The sequence below is a fragment of the Haemaphysalis longicornis genome, unplaced genomic scaffold (assembly GCF_048455015.1).
Source record: "Haemaphysalis longicornis isolate Haplotype H1 unplaced genomic scaffold, Haemaphysalis longicornis Haplotype H1 scaffold_10, whole genome shotgun sequence".
Taxonomy (NCBI): Eukaryota; Metazoa; Arthropoda; class Arachnida; order Ixodida; family Ixodidae; genus Haemaphysalis; species Haemaphysalis longicornis.
Window position 1 is genome coordinate 2913705 of NW_027526204.1, and position 8732 is coordinate 2922436.

The window sequence follows — 8732 nt, forward strand, 5'->3', positions numbered from 1 at the left end:
TACCAGGACCCCTCCGTAACCACTCTCGGACCATCCGCGGGCTGCCCGTGACGCGATACGGCGCTCGATATACCCATGTATTCTTTAGGGATACCCATGTACTTTAGGGCACTACCGACTATCCATGGCTGATAAACAGAGGAGTAATGAGGCTCATGAACGGATCAACCATGGATCACCCCAGAAATATTTAAGAGAATAAAAACAAGGAACATTCTATATAACAATTTCGATAAAACACGAGATCTAGCAGACCTACAAGTTTTAAGTATTTCCGCAATCGATTAACCAGTGAACTACGCAGAGCAAGAGCTCCGTATAATAGTGGTATGTTCCGCAAATTACACGGCGACTGTTGCGAAATGTATAGTAATCTGAACAAAAAATAATACCACACGAAAAAATCGCCGATCAGGACTGTCAGGAGAGCAGTTGCGAGACACGTTTAGTTATCATTCCGTTAACTCTGGGACCAGTAGGTATGCGCGCCTGCAACAACATATGGTATGCCTGTAGGGCCTCACATTATATTCTTTGAACCCAGCAGTGTAAGTGAGATAGTTTGGGCCTTTCGAGAACTGAAAAAACACTAGCCGCGGTAGTTCATTGCTGAGGCGCTTTGCTGCTGAGCCCAAAGCCCGGGGTGGCCGCTTTTTAGACGGAGGCGAAGAGCAAAGACGCCAGCGTACGTCAAAGATCCCCACGTGGAGAAGAGGAATCCACTGCACTGCTCCTCGGAGCCCAGGTGGGGCTTAATTGAGCCCGTGAAACTCCGCAGCCAATCAAGAACTGCAAAAGGGAAGCTGCCGCGACATCGATCGCTTGCAGATAAGGCCTGTACATAACATATTAGATATCATGGCACTCGTCGCAACTCACATTTCTATTCGATGCCTATCAACAAGAATGTTTCCCGACAAAATTCAAATTGCAAAAGTACCGGTATTATTGAATAAAGGTGAAAGAACCATATTATCCAATTATAGGCCAATCGGAATACCACAAATCTGCACTTACAAAAAGCCATTTTAGCCGCATGTCAGCATTTTTAACACAAATTTGTTAACTGATTACCGGCATGCTTTCAGAAATAATAAATCAACATACCTTGTGTCGCTATATGTACCAGAAAGAATTTATTCTTAGTAGCTTTGAAAAATGGTTACGTACACTGGCAGTGTTGTTCATTCATTTAACCAAAACCTTCGATTGCAACAGCGAGCTTTTACTCAAAAGGCGGTTACATTGTGGTATTCGTGGCATAGCAATTCAACTTATTAAATCATACCCGCAATCTAGAAAGCAATACATAGAAATAAACAATATACCCTCACAGTTTCCATCAGTTCAGACAAGTGTACCCTTGCGCTACACTTGTGTACCCCAAGGGGGCACTTAAGTACTCCAGGTGTATCTTAAGTGTGCCCCAAGTGCACAAGTGTACCCCAAGGAGGCATCTTAGTTCCTCTACTCTTTAATATTTATATAAATGGTTATATAAATGGTTATGTAAATGGCACCACAAAATTTATAATTGCTACATGACACCACTATGCTATTCAAGTCAAGTAATGCTCGTGATTTTGCTTCAACGGTGAGCACGGGCGTAAAGAAACAGCGCATGTCTGTTAATAATAACGAACTTAAAATAACCTCCGGTAAAAGAAAGCACTGCTGTTCCAACCAAAAAATCAAAGCCCCTTTCATCTAACAAGATGGTTGAAATGCGAAGCTTTCTCTGTGCGAAATTAACTATAAGTTAGCGTTTGAGATTGATTTATTTTGAATCAGATTAATTTAGAGGTTCCGGTGAAAGGGGGAAAGTTGAAGTACAAAATTCAAGCTGCTTCGAAAATGTCAGAATGGCGCAACAAAACGGACGTCGGCTTCACAACGCGAGGGACCAAGGTTAGATTCGGACGACCGTTATGTTCTTTACGGCGCAGTGTAAACCGGCGGCCAGCCGGTTCAACCGAGCTTAGGAAAGACATGTCTACAAACAGCGAAGTCGAACCGTGAAGCATGTTTATTACTCAGGCACGCACGCTCTTCTCCGGGCGGGGAGAAGGCCGCTAGGGGGCCCAGCCAAGCATTCGTGCTTCACAACGGGTCCGTCTTCTTCGTGTGTTACTTGGGCTACGCCTCCACCTACGCCTTACCAACGCCTTTGGAACTCGCCACAGTGACACCTGACGCCCCCAGGAACCATACGTCCCCATTTTCCGGTCATCCACCCTGCCAACCGTGAATTCCACGCTTCAAATGACCAGGCTGGGCCTAACAGGCCCAGCCATCACTGCTCGAAAGACAGCGCCGCCGCGGCTGTGCTCCCGAACCCGAACTACAGTGTACTAGAATACCCGAACCACCATGGTACAGTGAACTAGAATACAATTGGGTAGTAGAAAAAGCGGCCGCCTCCGAGTGAGGCACTTAGTGTCAACCCCACGAGGTGGCACCCGCGCGCCCCGATATAACACAAAGACAGCAAGCATTGAGAGAGCGCAGGGAAGCCAAGCGAGTGGGATTACCAGCAGAAGAAATAACTTTGAAGTAGAATTGGTACCGTCTAATTAAAGAAGCGGGAAGCACAAAAACTTACACGAGAAAGTGAGCGATGCGTCTCGAATATACGGGCAAAGGATAAAGCCACGCCGAGAAAGTTTTGGAATCATGTAAAGGAACTAAGGAAAAAGACCGAAGAAGTACGCGTCATGTCATAAACGGTGGTCAGGTACTAAGCAGGGAAAAAGCGGTACTTCCCATTCACTTGGTAGTACAAGAGAAGTTCAGAAGAGTGGAGAGAGGACCACAGCATTTAGAAAGGGAGGCAACTGAGGTGCGTACAGATAGAGAGCTAAAGTTGGAGAATCTAAACTGAAAAAAAAGCAGAGGAAAATGTTCCAGCTAATATGGCAACAGGGACGGATGAGATCCCTATACGGCTAGATGAAATTCTATAAATGGAATTACTATACTGGGCCCAAAAAGCAAAGCACAACTGATTCGAGAAATCGAAAAGTGATAAAAACTAAGCAAGTACTGGACGATTGGCGTAAGAGCAGGAAGAAGATGATCTATAAAGGTTAACGAGACAGGGCTGATGTCAACTCGTACAGGCCTATTGTATACAGTTACATCTGTGGCATTCAGGCTGGCAATGCAAGCCATAAAAGCGGAACTACAGGCGTGAATAGAGGGCAGGATAGAGGTCACACATACTGGAAGAACTACAAAATGTATTCAGACGAGACAGGCGCTTAGAGGACAATTTATTTGCCCTAACCCAATGTATAGAGGTGTCAATGGCCCAAAAACGACCACTATGATAACATTTGTCGATATAAAAGGAGCCTACGACAACGTAGAGAACAATTCTATGGAGCATACTTGAGCGGGAGGGATTAGGCCAGGACGTTATACAGCTGTTGCAGGGAATTCACAATGAGAGTGAGGTGCAAATTACCTGGGAGGACCAAAAGTGCACGGAACCGGTAGTCACAAATAGAGGTTTAAAGCAGGGTTGCCCTCTGTCGCCGTTCCTGTTCATGCTGTACATGGCTAGACTACAAAGAAAGCTTGAAGGCAGTAAAATAGGTTTCAATCTGTGTTATAGTCGCAAATGACAGAAAGTGGAGCAACATATCCCGGGACAGATATAGGCAGAGGACATAGTACTACTAGCAGATAGCAAACAGTGTCTGCAACAGCTCACAGATATCTACCCGGAAGAAGCCACTGAACTGGGCTTAGAGTTCAGCACAGCGAAGTCCGGAGTTATGTTTTTTAATGGCGATGCCAGTAACAAAGCGGTATTCGTTCAACAAGCAACACTAAAAATAACAAAATAACTAAATACAACAGAATAACGAAATACAAATATTTGGTCGTGGATAAACGAAGGTCAGGCGTATCTAAAAACTCATGAAGCACAGAGCACTATGGGGATATAACAAATATGAAGTACGGAGAGGAATGTGGAAGGGTGTAATGGTACCGGCACTCACCTTTTCAAACGCACTAGTGTGTGTCAAATCAGAGTTTCAATCAGGGCTAGAAGTAAATCAAAGGGCGGTAGGTCGATGGGCATTAGGAGCTCACAGTAAAACAACAAATGAGGCAGTGGAGGGAGACATGGGATGGGCCTACTTTGAAGTGAGAGAACCACAGAGCAAAATATCTTTCGAAGAACGACTTATGACTTATGAAGAACGACTTATGATGACCAGAGATGGGCGGCCACAGTGTTGCGGTATATTTACATGAAAAGCGTGAACACGCAGTGGAGGAAAAGAACCAGAAGGCTCAGGACAAAGTAATGAAGGGGAAAAATAAAGTGAAAGAATCGGAGACAACGACCTGAAAATAGGGGATGGACGCAAAGATTAGGGAAGCGGGAGGTCACGAGAGAAAGTTCTTTGATTATTGTAACGTTCCCCTTTATTGGGTCGAGTTCACTAAGTAGTCAAACAACAGTCCGGTTCCTGTCCTTTCACCTCCTCTTCTTCCTCCTCGTCTGCCTGCTCTTCTGGCTGCTGCCCGGCTCCTCGTCGACCTCTTCCTCTTCCTGTTACACAGGCCGCCCCTCTGTTGTCAACCCTCCTGGGTTGATACGGCACTACGTCGCACATAGACGCAGGTTCCACGATGTTATTAGGTCCATTGTAGCATATGTACTTCAAAATTCCTTGTTTGCGAGCAGCCTTCACAACCATGTAACGCTCTGAAAAAGGAGCCTTTGAACCCTGCAAGCCTTTCCGGACAAGGACGTAATCCCCAACGTTAATGTTCGGAACCTTGCCCGTGTGAAGACGGTCGTAATGCTTCTTCATTGCGATCCGGTACCTTTCATTTTCTCTCTGGGACCTTTCTTGTTCACGGAGCACTATTGAATCGGTAATCCCCAAGAGGTGATCGGCATGCAGCCACTCAGATTTCCCATGATATGCAAAGTATGGACTGCATGCTAAAGCGGCTGTGTGCGAGTGGTTGGGGTGTGCAACCGCGGCTTCTAGAGCACATTTCCAGCCCCCTTTGAAATTTGGATAGAGGGAAATGAACTGCTTGATGTCACGTATAGCTTTCTCAGCTAAACCGTTGGCTTCAGGGTGGTACGGCGCTGAGAAACATAGCTTCACATTGCGCTGGAGAGCCCAATTCTTCAACTGCTCGCTCCGAAAGGCTGGTCCGTCGTCGGCCACAATTGTTTTGGTGTCTTTAAACATATCCTGGTTCAAGAGAGAGATGACGCTCCTTGCATCTTCCTTTCCGGCTTTACACGCGACCATTCGCGTGCGCTCATCAATTGCCAGTAGGAACGCTTGCGTGCTGCCTCTCCCCTCGCCATTTTTCCTGAGCTCCGTGAAATCAAGGTGGATCGTCGCGAATGGTGCTTTGGAATGTTCTGCGATGATAATTGCACTACCTCTGGGTTTGAACTTGGCCTTGCAGATTTGACACTGGTGACAGGTCCGTACGTATTCAGAGATGTCTTGCTTCATGGTGTCCCAATGAAATCTTTGCTTGATTTTCCAGTATGTGCGCCAAAATCCGTCATGTCCGCCAGAGTGAGGTGAATCGTGGTAAAGAGCCAAGATTTTTGGTACACTAGTCTTCAGTACCTGTACACGACCATCTTTCAGCGACATCGTCTCTGTGCCATCCCATAAGAGCGCGCTAACGTGGTGATCATCACATGGGGCAGGTATGTGGAGTCGTGTCATGGCATCGGCGTCCGGTAGCTTGTCACCTGGTCTGTGAGCAATGTCAAATGCGAACTGCTGGAGTTCACTGACCCACCTGGCCAGCCGCCCTTTTGGATGGGACAAATTCAGTATATAGGTCAAAGCTTGATTGTCTGTGAATAACCTGAAGCGTCGGCCCTCCAAGTACGTTCGGAAGTAACGTAGCGCCATCACGACCGCCAGGAACTCTTTTTCGGTCGTAGAATAATTAATCTCTGCCTTGGTAAATGTGTAAGAATAATAAGCAATGGCCCTGAGCTGTCTTTTCGGTGCTTCCTTGTCATCCCTTTGGTACAAAATCGCCCCGGTTCCGTAATGCGGTGCCTCTGTGGTCAGTTCAAACGGTTTGGTGAAGTCTGGGAGCATCAACACTGGGTCCGACGATATTATTTTTGTAAGCTCCCGATATGCGCTGTCGCATTCCTTGGTCCATTCAAAGGGAACATCTTTCTGCGTCAATGCTGTGAGGCATTTCGACTTAGTGGCGTAATCCTTGATGAATGCCCTGAAGTGGCCGGCGAGTCCTAGGAAGACACGTAGAGAATGTACGTCATGGGGCTTGCATAGCTGTAAAATTCTCTTGACGGATTCCTCTTTCGTGCTTTTCGTCTTGCCATCAAAAATTCTTCCCAGAAAGACAACAGAATTTTAAAAAAACTCACTCTTCTTGAAATTAATCTTCAGTTTAGCTTTACTAAGGGCGTCTAGCACCTGTGAGAGATGTGATATGTGCTCATCTCTGCTCCTGGAGTAGATTATTATGTCGTCGACGTACACTCCACAAAATTGTCCAGTGAACTTTTGTAGGATGGTGTCCATAATTTTCTGGAACCATGCGCCAGATTTCTTACAACCGAAGGGGAGTCTGTTGTACTTATATGTACCAAAAGGAGTCACGAATGCAGTGAAGTGCTTGTATTCTTCCTGAAGTGGTACTTGCCAATACCCTTTGCACAGATCGACTCGAGAGAACCCAGAGCAACCGCCGGTTTCATTGATGTCGTCTATTCTTGGCATTGGGTACGGGAACAGGTCAGTCTGGCGATTCACAAGCCTGTAGTCAGTGCACAAAATATATGTACCATCGTCCTTGAGAACCGTTGTGATAGGTGACGCAAATGTTGATACGGAAGGTCGGATGATACGATACTCCAGCAGACTTTGCAGTTCAGTTTTTAGCCACTTCTTTTTTTCGTAGGACATGCCATATGGTTTTTTTCGTACAGCAGTAACATCGCGCAGTTGAAACGGCACTTCCATGACTGCTGCGGCTGGCGGATAAGTGCCTACACACAAAAGTTCGGGATATTGTGAACAGACGTTCTCGCTAGTCGTGACCAGCCTGATGGACGGCTTTGTCTGCGCGCAAATCGTCTCAGTGGGATGGTCAACGAGCACCTCATCCTTCCAAGAAAGGTTGAGCCTCAATCTCTTCATGCCAGGACGGGCTAGGATGAAATTAAACTTCGCGTCGTCTATTAGTAATGCTGCTACGAGCACTTTACTTCCCTGGTACTCGACTTCGACGCGCGTCCATTTATCAAGCACTCTAGCAGTCCCATCGTAGCCATGTACCTGGACAACCCTACCAGGAAATATGTCATCTGGGGGGGCAAGTCCAGTATTCATGATGCTCACTGATGCTCCGGTGACCACAAAAACGTTTTCTAGTCTCCCGCTGACATACATTGGTGCATACTGCAAATTGCATTCAGATTTAATTAAGTACACAGACTCGCTTGGAGTCTTTGGGTGGGACCGATCACCCTCTTTTACTCGTTTTTTGGCTGATGAGCACCACTAGGCGTGCCGACCGATAGTATGGCATTCCGAGCAGTGTCGTACTGTCGGGTTTGGCCTATTGGTGGCAGAGAGTCGACGCAGACGTCCCTCAGCGCATGGAGGAGTCCTTCCGCTGTGGTAGTAGCCCTTGGAAGAACCTGGCGTTGAACGGCTTTCGCCATACTATGGATGATTGTACAATGGACGACTCAGGGAGATTGGGATCGGCAAGCTGCAGGAGTCTTCGCTTCTCATAGAAGTAGTCCACCAACGTCCCCTCCTTGTGTTTGAAGAAAATGGTCTGATCCCAACGCTCAACGGGGTTCAAGTCGGGGTTCCAGTCGGCCCAGGGCTTGTCAGCGTTCCCTGTCATCTGCAATTCATACTACTTCTTCGCGTTCCCCGAAAGGTATACTCGTAGGTTATTTATCCGATCAGAGTCTGTTATCCAGTTATTGTTGGAGCACGCGTATTCGTAGAACTGAATCCATACCGCTGGACTTGAGGTGGTACCATCAAAACAATCAGGCTTAACCTCCTGTCTGTACCGGGACGGATCACGACTCAATTCCATGAAAGAAATAAATTGCTGTTGCTGCTGAAATTGTTGTTCTTGCAAACGCAAGATGTGTTCCATGATATGCGTAAGTCCCTCTGGATGGTCTGACCTTGCGTTCACTGATTCACTTGGCTTAATCACCCAAGCTTGAAAATCAGCGGCGCGCATGTTCACCTTGATGAACAACGCTAACTCGTCTAGCGTCAGTTTAGCTTTCGTGGCAAGGGAAGATATGAAGTCAGGTGTGCTGACCTTTTCTGGGAGGATCACGGTCGCATCATCCCCGTCCTCTTGGTAACCGTTGACCACCAGACGACCATCTTCACTCTGGGTCAGGTTGAACAACACCCACATTGTCCGGAATAGTCGGCTGCGCCAAATGAAACGTTCCCCTTTATCGGGTCGAGTTCACTTAGTAGTCAAACAACAGTCCGGTTCCTGTCCTTTCACCTCCTCTTCTTCCTCTTCGTCTGCCTGCTCTTCTGGCTGCTGCCCGGATCCTCGTCGACCTCTTCCTCTTCCTGTTACAATTATACCAAAGGGAGTGCATTGCTTTTTGCAGCCCGGGCGGGTCTTGACTCTTGAGGACGAAAACACTTGTCTGCGAGCCGATACAGGAAGAACTGTGCGGAGGTTGCGGCAGGGAG